Here is a 17,072-nt window from a genome sequence, read left to right on the forward strand (position 1 = left end):
AGGGGGAAAATAAGTGTAAAGGGGTAGGAGAGGGCAGAGAGGGAAGAGGGATGAGGTAGAGAAAGTGAAAAACGAGTAGCAAGGAAACCTCTCAATCTCTCCATCTCCAAATGGGTAAACAAGAGCAAACTGGAGGCCAGTGACTCTTCTTCACACTTCCTTCACCTGGCTAAAGGAGCCAGAGGGAAGGAGGGCACCTTGCACACCTTGCAAATGAGCCAGGAAATCTCACTAGTCCAAAGGAAGGGGTGGTTCACCCCCTCCCTTTTCTCCATTTCCCTCTTTCCTTTCTTAGCCCGCTTCCCCTTTCACAGCCCCAGTAGATCTCCAGGTCAGAAAACAAGTAAAACCAACATTTGTTCCTACTCATCTGGCACACTCTTCTAGGTGAGTGGTTAGTAACTATTTCCATAGCTGCCATGACTTGTTTTTCTTTCCCTGTTCCTCTTCTCCTTTTAAATACTTCCTTACTCAACAGGATTTTGATAGAGCATCAGAACCTATGGCAATCAGGACTGAGCTAGTGCTTAGCACAGTGCCTGGCACATCGTAGGCACTTACTATTTTTATGGATTGAGTGACTGGTTCCTCCTCATCTAAAAGTCTCAGAAATATATCTCTTTTCTCTCCCCTCCCCCATTTCTAGCCAAAATAAATCATCACAACAACTGGTCACCAGCATAGTGGAGAGAGTGTCCTGGATTTGGGGGATCATAGGACCTTGGTTCAAATTTTGCCTCTGCTGCTCACTTCCTACCTAATCTTGGACAATTTCCTTAACTTCTCTGGGCTTCGACTCTTTTCCTACAAAATGAGAGGATTGTAGGCTTACAAAGGGACCAATTAATGTTGAAATATTATCTATCAACATATATATAAATATATAAAATATATAAATGTATATATGCATAAAAGTTCATGGGCCCCCTCCTTAAGAATCTTTGGCCACGATAGCCTTTTGGCTTTAAATTGATAAACCTATGAACTCATATTTCTATGGAAGTTTAAAATGTACAAAATGCTAGCCTTGATTAGAATTTGGGATCTTTGAGGGAAGGGACCATGTCTTTTGCCTCTTTTTGTGTTTCCAGTGCTTAGCATAGTGCCTGGCGCATTGTAGGTGCTTAATAAATGCTTTCTGACTGATGGACTCACAACCAGGCCCTGAGGTACCATAGTGCAGTGGAAAGAGTGCTGGCTTTGAAATGAGTTCAAATCCCAGTGCTGCTCCTTACTACCTGAGTGACCTCAGGGGAGGCATCTCTCCTCTCTGGGGCTCAGTACTCTTCATCTATCAAATGACTGAGTTCCATGAGATAGATGGCCTTCTCGCTCAAAGTTTATGATCCTGAGGTAGGGAAGCAGCTAGTTGGTGCCATAGTTCATAGAGGACCTGAAGTTAGGAAGACCTAAGTTCAAACCCAACCTCTAACACTAGTTGTGTGACGCTGGCTGCCTCAGTTTCCTCAACTGTAAAATGGGGATTATAACACCTACCTCCCTGAGTTGTTGTGAGGATAAGAAAATAATATTTGTAAAGTGCTTAATACAGTGTCTGGAAGATAGTATGTACTTGGAAATGCTTATTCCCTTATTCCCTAAAGAATATATCATTATCTTTATTTTGCAGATGAGGTAACTTAGATGCAGCATATATGAAGTGATTTGCCCACTGTCACATAGTTAGTAACTATCAGAACCAGGTTTCAAACCCAAGTTTCCTATCCAATGTGCTCGAGTCAACATGTAGCTTGTTCAAGATTTACTCAACTAAAAACAATGATCAAGACAATTCCAAAGGAACCATGATGAAAAAAGCTATCCCCCTCCAGAAAGAGAACTGATGAACTCTGAATGTAGATTGAAGCATATTTTCCCCCTTTCTTTATTTTTCTTGGTGTGTGTGTGTGTGTGCAGTTTCTTTTGCAAAATGGCTAATGTGTAAACATGTTTTGCATGACCACATTTATAATCGATATCATATTGCTTGCCTTCTCAGGGGATAGAGAGGGTTGGGAAAAAGGAAGGGAGAGAATTTGGAACTCAAAATTTTTAAAAATGTAATTGGGAAATATTTAATGAAACAAATAAAAATATAGTAATTGAAAAAAGGGATATACTGGACTTAAAGTTAGGGCAGGATCCCATCCTGCTGCTTTGTCCAGGAAGCAAGGGAAAGTAATGCTTTCTTATTGACAACAACAAAACTGTGCTTTCGTCTGGCCTTATTACTATTTTGAGGTATGTAGGTAGCAGCAATAGACGAGTGGTCCCAGAGTGACAGAATGACCCAGTCTTATCACCTCAGCTCCTTCTCTTGCTGCAGAGACTGGAGCTTCTTATTTATATAGTAGCATGGTTGATTAAGGCATAAGACTGTTTTGAGGATTTGGCTGCCCTACCAATTACTAGAAGGGGAGGGTATACAGTGTAAAAGAGGTAGGTCATCAATTAAACTGCAAGGAGTGTGTATGGGACTGGAACAAGGATAAATGCAGGGTGATCTGATAAAGACAGAAGGAACTACTAGACCTCTTTGGTAAGAATTGAGAAGCATGGAATGAGGCCAACATCCCAAACTGACATTATAGTGTCAGAATTGCTATATTTGTTACTGCTTTAGTTAAGACCTTGGACCCCCAAAAGAAGACATAATAGTTGTCATCAAATATCTGAAAGGGTATCTTAAGCTCCCTGAGAGCAAACACTGTTTCATTTTGGTCTTTCTATCGCCAGCCCTGGCACCTGTACAGGTCCTTAATAAATGTTTGTCGATTGATTAATTAATTGTAGAAGGGAGATTAGACTTCTGCCTAGCTCTGGAAGAGAAAACTAGCACCATAGGTGGGCATTAGGAAAATAGGTTTTGCCTTAATATAAGAAAGAATTGCCTAATGATTAGAGATGCCTTGTGAGAGGAGTTCTTTATTCTTTGAAATGTTCAAGTAGGGTCTGGATGACCCCACTTGTCAGGAATGTTGTGAAGGGAATGCATCTAATGGACAAGGAGTTGTGCTGGATGACTTCTCAAATACCTTCCAATTCTAGGACTCAATGATTTCATGACTGACGGTGCTTGGAAAAATATTATTTGGAAGGGAAGACACATATGGCCATTATTATCCTGAATACTTTATTATGAATTAGCTTATCAGATAATTAGTCCAGAGAGGCTTGTAGGAATAGAACACACCATTCTTGTTGAGGTAAAAGAGATTCAGGAAAATTTCCCAGCTTACAGTCATCACTAGAGGGCATTTGGGTCTGGCTAGCCATAAGCTAGCATGAGAACCTTTTTTCACCTGGGAAAGGGATGTCAAATAGGAAGAAGTCCTAACACGAGGCCTAAGAATGCACAATTAAACTTCAGTTTCTTCAATATTGTGCATCAGTGGGTCCTTAGGTCTGGTGATTAGGCTCTTAGTAGAGCACACCAAGGGATGCATACTATTAATTGTCTAGATTCTGCCTCCCATGTTTCTGCCATCATAAGGTAGTTGGCAAGTGAGAACGGTAGACCATACTAATAGTTTATATTTTCATAACACTTAAAAAAGATTAATTGCTTTTCTTACCTACTACCCCATGAGGTAGTAGGTAATAAAAATATTATTTTCCCTGTTTCAGAGACAAGGAACCTGAAAATCAGAGAGGTTAAGTGATTTATACAAAGTCACACAGTCTGTAAGTGGCAGGCCTAGGACTCCAAGTCTGCTATTTGTCCCATTGTCTCACACTGCCCTTCGACTAGTATCCCTTTTTCTCTAAGTACTTCTTCAGATTTTGTGTGTTGGCAATGCAGTGGTGTAGGATAGAGACTCAGGAGGATGGAAGGAGTTGGTTAGTGACAGGAGGAGGGTATGTGGGATAGAGGCAATTATATAGGTAGATTATCTCAATCTTAGGGCAGTGTGTATAGGATGGGTGCTGTTACCACTGGTGAAATTACACTTCATCTTGAAGAATGGATGGAATTTCTGTAGGTCTGGAGAAGAAAAAGCATACCAAGCAGAGGTACAGAGTGGTCAAAGGATGGGAGGCATGAATCCAGAGATAGAAAAAACTTAAAGGTCATATGGCCAAAGCTACTTTTTTATACATAAGGAAACTGAGGCTCAGGGAGATTAATTGACTTGCCTGATGTCACACAGGTACTTCTTATCGGTGGTGGGTTTTGAACCTAGGTCTTCTGATACCAGAAGCAGGTTTTTTTTCTTTTTCATTGCACCATGCTCCCTCCTTGTGAAGGCTTTGGCTATACTCATTTCCTGGAGAAGATGTTTGCCAACTAAAGCTGCACCATATTAGTGTATTGCCAGCCCCTTCTTCCAGATAGCAAAGACATCGATCATCACCAGTTTTGTAGTATCATAGTGATGTGTGCATGTTATAGCTACAGTCCTACAGTGCTTCCCAAATTACACAGGTGATCAAAGCCTGAAAATGGTGAGTTCCATTTCAGATTTGTTGAATGTGGAGATGGAGACAAAGGTACTGGGTTGTTTACGTATGTATGGTATGCAAGGGGAACACAGGGCCAAGGCAAGGATGTGTAATACATTGGCAGGATAAAACTTTAAAATGTTTTTAGATTTTGCCCAGGAAAAATAATTTCTCATTAAGTTGAAGCTTGCCTTATCCCTAGATAACCTTTCCTCTCCTATTCTCTGTCTGTGGTCCATTATCTATGGACCTTGAAACACAGGGAATTAGTGAAGAGTCTTTTTTTTCTGCCTCTGCTTTGAAAAAAAGGCTAACTATCCATCCAGGAAGATAGTTTTAAATCATTGAAAGGGTTGGACACTTTCCAAGATGGGACTGGGCAACCAGTCTCATCTTCCTAGACATTGTTTTGATTTCTATTTGTGCTCTATATACAATAAATGATCAAAAGTCCATATTGAATGAATGAATGATACAAAGTTGGTAGAAATATATGACATGATGCATGATGGAATCAAGGTTCAAAATGATCTCAATAGACTCAATTATAGGAAAAAATCAACAAGATGGATTTTAATAGGGAAAAAATCCTTCATTTAATTTTTTAAAATCAAATGTACAAATATACAGGATGAAAGAGAGCTGGCTTTTCAGTCCTTTCTGTTAAAAAGATGTGATGTTTTTAGTTGAGCTCACATTCAATATAAACCAGACGTGTAATATAGCAGCTGAAACAAGTTAATATAATTCTACTTTATAAGCTACTTTGATGGATACACAATTTCATCATTGGGGGCACTCCTTCCATGGAGGTCGCAAAACAACTAATCCCCTCTCCCTTCATCTATGAAATTCTTAACTCTGGATATCCATAAATCTTTCATGGAGTAGTTAAATGTTTGCCTAATGTATTGGAGATTTCCCCATCCTCTCCCCCCACCCACATTTTTAATATCTAGGGAGTACCGGTGTAGGACTTGGGCTGTCTATTTTCTCTCATTTTCATTATATGGTAAGCCTATTTGCATTTCCAGTTTATATATGTATATGTCACAGAATTTAAGAGCTAAAAGGTCTATCAAAGGTCATTATTCTAACATATATCTAACCAAGAAACCTTACCATCACATCCTCAACAAGTAGTCATCTATCCTCTACTTGAAATCTTCCAGTGAAAGGAAAATGGCTACCACTCAAGAAAGCTCAAGCCATGTTGGGATAACTCTCATTACATGACTTTGACAATGTATTTTTTGCCTTTTTTCTACATACAAACCTTGTTGGGAATATTCTACAACCTGTTTAAACCAATTACATATTTTCATATTGCTTTTTAAAGTTCTTATAAGTTTAATTTTTCTGGTATTGTAATATTCTTTGATTCATAGCCATATCATGACTTTCATATATATATAAAGAGAGAGAGAGAGAGAGAATTTAATAACTAACATTTATATATCACTTTTAAGTTTGCAAAGCACTTTAAAAATATCTCTTTTTAAAAACAAATATTATTTCATGCATGTTAATGAATGGCCTTTTGCAGCAGTGGCAAATTTGGTAACATTAAAATCATTACATAATTTTTCAAATCTAATCTAGCCTGATTTCCTCCTTTTATTCACATTTGAGCCCAGAATATTGTTCATCCACAGCAACATGACATGGTGGAAAGAGTATTGGCTTTTATCAGAGGGCCTAAGTTCACATTCCTCTCCTGACTCTACTTGTGTGACCTTAGGCAAGACCTTTCACCTCTTTGAGTCTCTTTATTTTGTAAAATAGGGACATTGGACTGGATGACCTCTGAGATCCCTTACAACCATAGATGCATATAAATTCATGGACTAACATGTAATTTGCCTGTGGGTCGTAGTCTGGGCAGATAAATATTTCATTTACACATCTTTTTGGTGGGTGGTTACATTAATCCGTTTTACATTTCTTTAGATTCCATTAAGAGAGCTTTGAAGTAGTGTTGGGCTTCATGAAATCAGTGCTGTACTCTGTGAATAAAAACATTTGGGGAATTTTAATACCAATACAGATTTCTTCTTTTGTTTGCAGTCTGATGTTGAAGGCATTAAATAAGTAGTCTCTTTCCATGAGATATAGTGACATATGCAGTAGGTAAGGAAATATATAAAAGATCATGTAATATGCATGAAATAATGACAGAAATAGGAAACATTCTACAGAAAATGCAGAGAATAATGTCTTGAATGGTGAGGTTGTGAGGAGTCTAGAAACACTTTCATATGAAGCACAAATAAAGGTAATGGAAATGTTTAACTTGCAAAAGATTTATTCGTGCCCTACCCTATAGTCAGTTTTTTGTAATGGTGCTGATGATACTGAAAAATAATTTGTTTTCTTAAAATTCCCACTTAGCAATCACTGGATTGATAATTTCTTTCTTATTTATCTCTGAAGTTTTTTGAAGTCTGAAAGAGAGACATTTCCACCGCCTACTATTGTTGTCTTATTACTTAGGTCTTTATTGCCATTCTGTTAGTTTTCCTTTACAGTTTTCCTTTAAGACTCTGTATGAATCATATCTCTAAACATTCTCACTATAAATGAAACCAGATGATATTAAGGAAGGCTAATAGGTTCTCCTTGGAGAGGCAAATGCTAACTTAGAGGAATTGGTACTCTAAATGTTTCATCCCTGTCCAATGGCCACTGAAGTACTAAAGTACAGCGTTATGCATCCTCTTTCAGGGCAACCTTTTATTAAATATACAAGTGAAAGCACAGTGTCAGCTTACTGTAGGCGTATTTTCAAATCTGAATACATGGACTTCTTTTGTAAGCTTTTTGGTTAGGTGACATTCTTTAGACCTCCAAACAGCATATTTAAAGCCTGGTAAGCCCGTATGGGTAGGATGCCATCTCTATGAGGTGAACTACTATAAAAGATTCAATGGCTCAGAATGAATTATACATGGTTTCCCCGCAAGTCTACTAGGAATGAAGCCACACAGTCCAATTGACATGGAGATTTTCAGTTATGAGGAGCCTCAAGGGCCATGTAGTCTAACTTCTACTTGAAAATAATCCCCTCTGCAGCATACTTTATAAGTTGTCATCTAACCTTAGCTCAAGTGTCTCCAGTGAGGGGGAAAACTCCAAGATCCTGAAGCATTCCTTTCCACCTTTATACATCTCTAATTGTTAGAAGGTTTTTTTTTTTTCTCTCATACCCAGCCTGAATCTTCCTTTTTACATACTTCCTATTTACATCCTTTGGAGTCAAAGAGAACAAGCTTAATTTCCTCTTCCATGTGTCCTACTCACTAGTAAATAGCAGTTCTCAAGCAGAATGGAAAAATAAATGGTAGTTGAGAACCAAGGAGGTGTATTCAAGGTTCAATCTGGAGCTAGTCTTTTAATTTCTGGATTCAAGACAGTTTCACAATTATCTTTTTTGATTTTGAGGAAAATGTGTTTTACTTGTTTTCTGTGTTCTTATTCAATCTTCTATTTCCATATGCTCTAGTCATTATCAAAGTAAAAGAAACTAAAGAGAGAAAAAGACCAGAGATGATCAAAGAGGATATGAAGAAAGCTCAGAAAGAAAACAAAGGCCTTTACTGGCTATCACTGTGAGTGGGTAATATAACTACCAGGAAACTAGAAAGAGTTTGACTTCCTTCTGTCCATGGTTGGGATCCCCAGAAAGATTTCTGCTATGGTGATTGCACACCATCTCTTTAGGCAGCTGGCATTGAGAGTAGCATGTGAAACCCAATTTTAAAATGAAAAAAAAAAAAATAAGCAGAGAGGACATGCCCTCATGTTTCAGTGTAATTTATATGGAAGAGGAGAGATTGGGAAATGAAGGATCATTCCAAGAATGAATGGGCATAAAAATTCCTGTTCGCTTTCCAAAACAGGCAGTAAAACAGGAAAGTCCTACTTTGAAGATGGCGAAAATTAAGAAATCATTTCAGGGTTAGGACAGGACATGAAAATAAAACACAAAGGAATGAGTTGGGTAAAAGGAAAGAGCTAGAGAAAGGAGGAAGAAAAGGGTTTAAGTAGAGAGGCAATTTCATATTCAGATTATTTGGTCCAATTGTGAACTAGTTTCTTGAATTACCCGGGCTTAATGAGAGACAAATGGAGATCAGACAATGCCCCACTTTGTCATGTGAATTCCACTTTGGTAATTTCCTAAAGATTCAAGGATCACCCTTAATTTGGCCATGTATCTAAGGCCCTGAAATATACATAGGCCTTAACTGTGATAGGATTTTGCATCATATCTACATCAAGATACTTTGGTTAGTTGCTTTCACTTATCAAGTATGAAAATTAGAAAGGTAGGTCCAGATCTAAGCAAATGTTTTGGGGATTGTTTCATTACAGACTTGAGCCTCTTCTTCCTCTAGTTTGACCAAGGGCTTCCTAAGTGCCCAAGAAGAGTGCCAGCAAGCTTGGGATTAATATTAAACCATAATTCAAGCCACTTCCTAATTTTATAGCATCTGAGGGACTCCCAGAATTAAATTAAACTTTGTAAGAGACACCTGTTCTTCCAAACTCATGACACTACATCTACTGTCTCCATGCCTTTGCAATGACTACCCTCCATGTCTGGAATGTATTCCTTTCTTACTGAAGTCTCTTGGAATCCCTAGTTTCCTTCAAGACTCAGCTTATGCATCATCATCTTTGAGAATATTTCTCTTTGAGAAACCTTTCTTGTTTGTCTCAGGTGCTTGTAACCACCTCTAAAATCTGCTTTGGGTTTATAATATATCTGTTCTGTATATATGCATGTGCCCATGTTGTTACTCTATTAGAATAAAAACTCCTTGAAGGTAGGATTATTTTACTTTCTTCTTTGTATCTCCAGAGCTTAGCATAATGCCTGGCACATAGAAAATGCTTAACAAATATGTGTTGATTGATAATTTTTAATGGAAAAAATACAGAAAATAGATATTTGATCTTTCAGAGTTTTAAGATTTATCTTGGCTATATGTGAGTGTCAGAGGGAGGTAGATGGTACAGCAGTTAAAGCACTGGCCTGGAGTCAGGTAGGCCTGAGTGTGTATCCAACCTCAGCCACTTACTAGCTAGGTGACCTTGGATAAGTCTCTTTACCTTTGTTTGCCACTGCTTCTTCCAATATAAAATGGTAGCCTATGCCAACAATAGCACCAATCTCTCTGGGTTATTGTGAGAAACAAATGAGATAATATTTATAAAGTGCATAGCATAGTGCCTGGCATGTAATAGGTGCTATATAAAGGCTAGCTACCATTACTGCTGCTGCTGCTGCTACTACTCCTACTCCTACTACTCCTACTACTATTGTCTGTTAAAGGTACTATAGGAGGAAAATACTTGTGGTTAGAAGTCATTCTTTTAAAAACTCCAAATCTAGTATTTTATGTAGACCGGAGCAAATTCTACCTGTAAAACATGGATTCTGAGAACTGACTCAGATTTCTGTGGGCTCCAATATAATAATATATCTTGATAATGTTGAAGTCTACATTTTTATGATTTGAAAACTCTTTTCCCTGTACTAACTTATTTTGTTCATGACAATCCTATGAGATAAGTACTATCAGTACCATCCCCATTGTATATACATAAAATTCAGATTAGGTTTGGTTGCTTAGCCGTGATCACTTAATAGTAAGTGTTGGAGGCAAGATTGAACCCTGGCCTCTTCTGATCCCAAGTCCGCTGCTCTTTCCATGATGCTTTGATGCTTAATACATACATGATGAAGTGGAATTGGCACAATGCATTTCAGGTAGGAATCATCTTGATATATTGCTCTTTGGTGACTCACATAACTTTTCAGGCCCTTAGTTTTCTGTTTTGGGAATTGGATGAGGCTAGATTTAGTCTCTGTACATAAAACTGTGGAAAAGTTGTAGAAGAGGTTGCTGAGGGGACTGGACACCATGGCATACAAAGAACAATTGAATTAACTGAGGATGTTTGTTTGGAGAAGAGAAGAGTTGAGGAGAAAAACATGCTAGCTGTTTTCTGTTGTTTGCAGGCTTGTCACGTGCAACTGTAACATGAGACTTGATCTCTGTGGTTGTACCCAAGGGGCAAAGTAGGAGCAGTAAGTGGAAGTTCCAGAGTAAATAAATTTGATTTCTTTTCAGATTCAGTAAAGAAAACTTTCCCCCAAATAAGAGATGACCAAAAGTGTCAAGGGAGACAGGGGGGCCTCCTTCACTGTAGGTCTTCAATCAGAGGCCTTGTGGGGTGATATGAAGATAAATAAGACATAGTCCTTGACTTTGAGGAGTCCAGTAGGGGAGATCTACTATGTATATGCAGTGTCTACTGCTACTTTTGGGTTCCTAGAATTCATTTGTCTCTAGCCAATCCAAAAGCTGTTCGTTAACACCAGTTCTGCCCTCTGAATTCTCTTGAGCAGCCAGCATTCATCAACTGACATCAAAGTACTGCCAACATACGTTTATTTCAAACAGAATTCCAAATAAATAACAAGAATGAAGAATCAAGGAGAACATAGTTTTACCACCCATTTTGTGAATTGCAGTGTCCCCAAATGTCAGAGTATACAAGTCCTCTCAGCCATTACCCATGCTGACTTTAAAGCCTCTCACTGCAAGTAGTAGAATAAGGAGAAAAAGAGAATTGTAAATATATTCTTCAGCACTCCACAAATCAATCCAGAAATTAGGAGGTAGAGTTCTAAATCTATGACTCTATGATCTTCCATGAATAAAAAAAGATCTGGAAGGTTAAGTGGACCAAAAACTCAATCTGAGTTAGCAGTGTGATGTGGCAGCTAAAAAATCCCATTCAGTCTTGGGCTATGTTAAGAGATGCATAACTTCCAAGAAGAGGGCTGTGATAACCCCATTGTATTTTACCATCATCAGACCTTATATGAAGTATATATTCAGTTCTGGATGCCATGGTTCAAAAAGTGCATTTATGGTCCAGGTTACATGACCAGGAAGAGGGAGAACTAGCTATTTTTCCTGATCTCGTGCCCTTTCAAATTAAGAATTTATGAGATTTATGCACAATTGGCAAAGTAATTGCAGCTGTCTTTGCAGGCCAAGATACCAAGATTTCTGACAAAGTCACAGCCTCATTAAATAGTACCAGAGAAGGGCTAACCCTTAATTTCTAACATGCTTAATCAGCTCCCCTTCCCCTATGACCCCTCATGCTCTGGCAGGGCAGAAGAACCAGATCCACAGTTTTATGCTCTGGGATCAACTCAGCAATTTCCTTGTTGCTACTATAGTATCTGTCAATATACCCTGCTCTTGTACTCACCCCAATATTCTGCAATAACACACAACAGAATTCAACTCTAACACTTCCCTCCTACATAGGTGGAAGTAAAGCAGTTTGCTGATGGCATAGCATTCAGCTAGAAAACAAAAGAAGAAAGGTAACAGGGCAGGGCATCACTGTTGTTTGTGGGACTGTTGTGGTTTGGGGTGCTTGGAATCCCAAAATGCAAGGGTACACAGTGGAGGTCTGCCTTGAAAGAATTTAACCACTCGAGCCTTCTTTCAGTCAGAGCAATAAAGTTTATTGTATCTCCAATAGAAGCAGGTGGGATTCTAAGAATCTGCACATTTGATGAGGCTGGGACTGATATTTTTATGCAGAAAAAGACTGTGGACAGATCTGGATGGGATTAAGGAGCAGCAAGTACACTGAAAGGCTGGACTGAGTCAGAGGGCCACAATGAAAGGATGGTTGAAAGGATTATACTGGGATGGGGTAGATATCTCAGGTGAATGCCAAGGATCTGGGTTGCTGAAATTTTGTGATAAAGTTTAAGGACTGAGGGTCTTTGCATTTTAGGGGTCCTTTATTAGTGCCCCATCAGGACTATACCAGGCATTAGAGGAAGGTGACTGCCATCTAGCTGGGGCTAGTTCTGTATCCCTTAGAAATCAATCAGGGTAGAGACTGAGGTTTATGAAAAGTAAATTCCCCAGTGTTTAAGGAAGCTAAAATAGCTTTGAGGTCCAGGCCTCTGGGGATATGCCATCAAAAAAGGAAGGGGTAAGAAAGTGAGCAATAAGGAAATATAAGGAAAATACTTTGCCAGATCGTCAAGTCTATTAGGAGGAAGAATACAGTTTAAAAAATGTTAAACACAAAAAAGATAAATCAACAGAGAAGGTATTAAAACAGAAGGGAAGATGTCCACCAGGATATCCGAATGAGTCCAAACATCTCTTGAGTAAATGTTGCAAGAAAAGGAAATTGAACCACTACTTGATGAAGCAGAGGACCTTGAATATTCCAAAGAGAGCATGGAATTATGTCCTTCAGTGGTTCAAGATCAAATGAAGAATCACAAAACCAGAATTTATTGCCTTTTCACCAGAAATAATTGACATAAGAAATCTCTGATCCATAATGTAATGGAAAGTTTCTCCAAGAAAACAAAATAAAACAACAACAACTGATTGGGCAATATGAAGGACAATCTGGAAAAAAAAGAAGCAAAGAAGCATTTTTAGTAAAAGAAAACATGATCTCTATATAAGCAGACATTGTTCTCAAAGATAGGATGCATAGAGACAACTTAAAAATTATAGGTCTTCCAGAAAAACATGAAAATTTTTAAAAAGCCTGAATGCCACAATGTAAGAAATAACACGAAAAAGCTGCTCAGAACCTCTGAATACTTCTCCCCCCCCCCACTGAAAAAATTTACAAAATATCCCTAGAAAAAATAAAAATAAAAACAAATATATCATGGTGCAAAGGTCAGTGCACATAATGGCTGTTTAACAGTTCCATTGGCAAACAACAAATTCTACAAACAACCAGAAGAAAAAGGCTTTCAAACATAAAAGAAAAAAAATTAAAATGACTTAAGATATTTTGTATTCACCAGAAATGGCTGAAGGGAAGGAATAAAATAATGTGTTCTGAGAGCAAAGAAACTCAAGATTCAAACCAAAAATATATACTCTGTAATTTAGAGTCTAACCATCAGTGAAAAAGTATCTATATTAAAAAGAGACATTTCAAACTTTCCACAGGAGGAAAAAAATCTGGGCAGTTTATTCACTTTGTAAACACCCCTGGCAACAAAAACACAAGGAAGGTAAATAAATACAACTATTAAGGAAAGCGCAGAAATATATTGCCTCAAGAAAAGGGGAAAGTGCAAGATAAAATAAGAAACAAAATAACAACAGTCGGATCATTAAGAGATTTCTTTCTTAAAAGTACACGGGGAGATACAAATGAAAGCATGATTTAACTAGCAGTGATAGTGTAGAAATAGGTCTGAAGCACCATAGACTAAACGACTAAACCTTACAAAACTCTGCCAATAGGTGAATTAATGTTTTTTTTTTTTTTTTACTAACATTCAGAATTGGAGGGCACTTAAAAAGGGAGAGGAGAGCAAGAAGATAGAGCATAATATGTGATGTACACACAATAAAGTCAATGGTAAACAAGGAGAGTAAAATAATTCCTGTAGTTTCTTAAGAAAAGGGACTGTGGGAAAGTAGGTGAGGTGGCAAGGGAGGGATAGGAATGGTGGGGGAAGGGGATAGGGTCTCATTGAAGAACACTCCCATGGAGGGAAAGGTTGGGGAACTTATAATGGGTATCGGAAAGACTACTTCTTCTGTTGTGCCTCCATGGAGAGTATTCTACCCCAGGATGAAGGGGCATCAGCATCCTGCCTGAGGAGAAGGGGGGAAATCAGAATTCCCAGGAGCAATCAATATCTAGAAGAGGTAGGAGGACATTTTCCCTGAAGAGGAAACTTCATGGTAAATGGGAAAGAAAATGACCATGGGGAGGACATGGACAAATCAGAGACATAAGAAATTTTCTACCATGGAACATCACTTTTACTTTCTCTATCTCTTGCAGAAATTGATACTTCCAAGAGTAAGGCACCAAAAAAAAAAAAAAAAAAAATAGAAGAGGAGTGGGTAGGTGCCTCTACAAAGCAATTACATAAAAAAGTATTTAGAAGAGGGAACTCAAAATAGATGTATTAGAAGATTTAATTCCACAAGAAACTTCTCCTCCTCCTTCTGTGTCCATGTGCAGAGTCATACCCTTACATGTGGGTGCTTTGTCCAAAGGAATATAAAGTTTGATCACTTATACTTCTCCAGGTATCTTGGAATATGGAGGTTAGATTTTTTTTCTTCCCCACTTATTTATTCTATCATTGTTTTTCTTTTTTTCTCAAAAAAAAAAAAACTGGGACAATGAACTCTTTTTTCTTATGTGGGTTTCATTTATGATTTCTTGAAATAGAGTTCCTGAAAACCAGGCTTTGATAAAACCCACTGAGATTCAAATGGAGCTGCTTGACTATGCCTTTAAACCCAAACCACTCTGGCTCTCGCTGATTGACCAATAACAGACCTCAGCCCAAGCCTCACTTGCTCATTATTTGAGTTTTGATGACTCAGAGTGAATGTAGATAGCAAATGCTTCTGTTCTAGCCAGAAACTCTGAGGGTCGGTCTTCTCCTTCCTGATTGATTCTTTTGTGAAGGCAAAATGGGCCATCTTTTACCTCAATTCTTACCTAGCCTCTAAATATGGAATGGGTGTTGCCTCAGACAGACCGACACCTGGAAAAGACCTTAGCTTAAAAAGGCCAAGCTCTCCCACTGCATCTGGGACCATCACTGGTCATCCTGACCCATGTCTTGCCACTAGACTCTGGAGGAGAGAGTGAGGCTGATGACTTTGCACAGCTCTGCTTCACTTCAATCCAATTCACTCACAAGTCAAGACATCACCTTCCTGATGTCATTAGTAATCTTTGAGAATGAAGGATGAACAGCAACAGGGGATCTCAGCAAAGAGAGCTGAGGTGACTTAGAATCATGATTTCTCAAGCTAGGAGGTTTCTTAGATTTCATCTACTTCACCGTCCCACCTGATGCATGAAACTATGCATAACCTTTTCCTCTTCTCTCAAGATGGTTGGGGAGAGAGAGAGAGAGAATGGAGGTTGATTTCAAGGTCAAGGAGACTTGAATGTATTGCATTTAAAGCCCTCTTCTGCCTTTCAGTCATGGCAAAAAACCCTTCAACCAGCATATAAAGAGGCTACAATATAGCATCACTCTCAGGATAGTTTGCATTATCTTTACTACCTGACACAGGAACAAATAAGTAGTTTTCCTGAAGCAATTGGCTAAGGGCTTGCTACTTTTCTTTGGATCTCTGCCCAAATGTGTCCCTCTACGAAGGACCCATCAGAAATTTGTCACCGACACCTCTACCAAGGTTGACTTCTCAGGTGTAAAAATTCCAAAGCATCTCAGTAATGCTTCAAGAAGCTGCTCAGACCTAGGCATCAAGGAGAGATTTTTTTGGGGGGGGGCTAGGCAATGGGGTTAAGTGACTTGCCCAGAGTCACACAGCTAGTAAGTGTTATGTGTCTGAGGCTGGATTTGAACTCAGGTCCTCCTGAATCCAGGGCCAGTGACCTATCCACTGCACCATCTAGCTGCCCTGAGATATTTTCAACATAGAAAAAAAAGAAATACCAGATTATGGAGCAGGGCAAGGCCAATTGAAAAAATGGTGGACTCTCAGCTCCTGCCAAAAAATCAAGAAAACTGTTCAGCTCCAGAATTACCTGCACTTTTTATTCTCTCTCTACAAGAGAATTCATCCTCAAAAACTAATTGTTTAAATGCCCTGAAAAGGATTTATTAAAATGGTTGGAATAACACCCACCCTCAAAAAAAAAAAAAAAAAACAACCCAAAGAGGCAGCTATGTGGCACAGTGGATAAAATGCTGGATCTGTTGTCAAGAAGACCTGAAATAAAACCTGGCTCCAGACACACAGCAATTATGTGACCTTGAACCAATCACTTAAAGCGCTCTGCACCTCAATCTTCCCATCTATAAAATGGAGACAATCATAGCAGCATCTATCTTTCAGGGTTGTTGTGAGGATATAATGAGATGAGATTTAAATGACAATATTAACTAAAATGTGATAAAATGAGATAATATTTAATATTTGTAAACTTTAAAGCCCTGTGTAAATGTTATAGGATGATGATGATGATGATGATGATTGCAATACCCTCACTAAGTGGTCACTCACTGTCTACTTGAATATCTATCACTATGGAGAATTCATTGCTTTATGAGGTAGCCCATTCAGTCTGTTTCCAGACAGTTAAAAACGTCTTCTTTATATTGAACCTTCTATAGTGTAGTCTTTGTTTTGTTCTGTGGCAAGTAGAATTTATTTGAAGATCCTTCCTAGAGGCTCTTTCTTTAAATATTCTCAAGTTCCCTTGTCCTGACTTGAGTATTCTCTTTTATTCAGGTTAAAGATCTGTTGTTATTTCAAACACTGTTCTTGTGACAGGTTTCAAGTTCCAACATCAAATAGAAAGCTCGTGACAAAAGTATGAACCTGCTTTGTGCTTTAATCACAGTCCCAAACCAAATTCATTCCATTAATGAATACCTTGAACCCCATGGCCCTCATTAGGAAATGGAGATAGTTAACAGCATGCTGGCATAGGGAAGAGCTGTGAAGGCCAGGAATATATACTCCCTAGCAATTCATTTGAAAGTCCTCAATAATGATGTGTGTGTGTGTGTGTGTGTGTGTGTGTGTGTGTGT

The 17,072-nt window shown here is 38.5% G+C and overlaps 1 protein-coding gene across 1 annotated transcript in view; it reads left to right on the plus strand.

Annotated features, from left to right (window-relative positions):
- Positions 1–17,072, plus strand: part of PAPPA2 (pappalysin 2) — a 326,265-nt gene that overhangs the window by 58,805 nt on the left and 250,388 nt on the right.

The sequence above is a fragment of the Vombatus ursinus genome, unplaced genomic scaffold (genome assembly GCF_900497805.2).
Source record: "Vombatus ursinus unplaced genomic scaffold, bare-nosed wombat genome assembly UNPS02014789.1, whole genome shotgun sequence".
NCBI classification, from domain to species: domain Eukaryota; kingdom Metazoa; phylum Chordata; class Mammalia; order Diprotodontia; family Vombatidae; genus Vombatus; species Vombatus ursinus.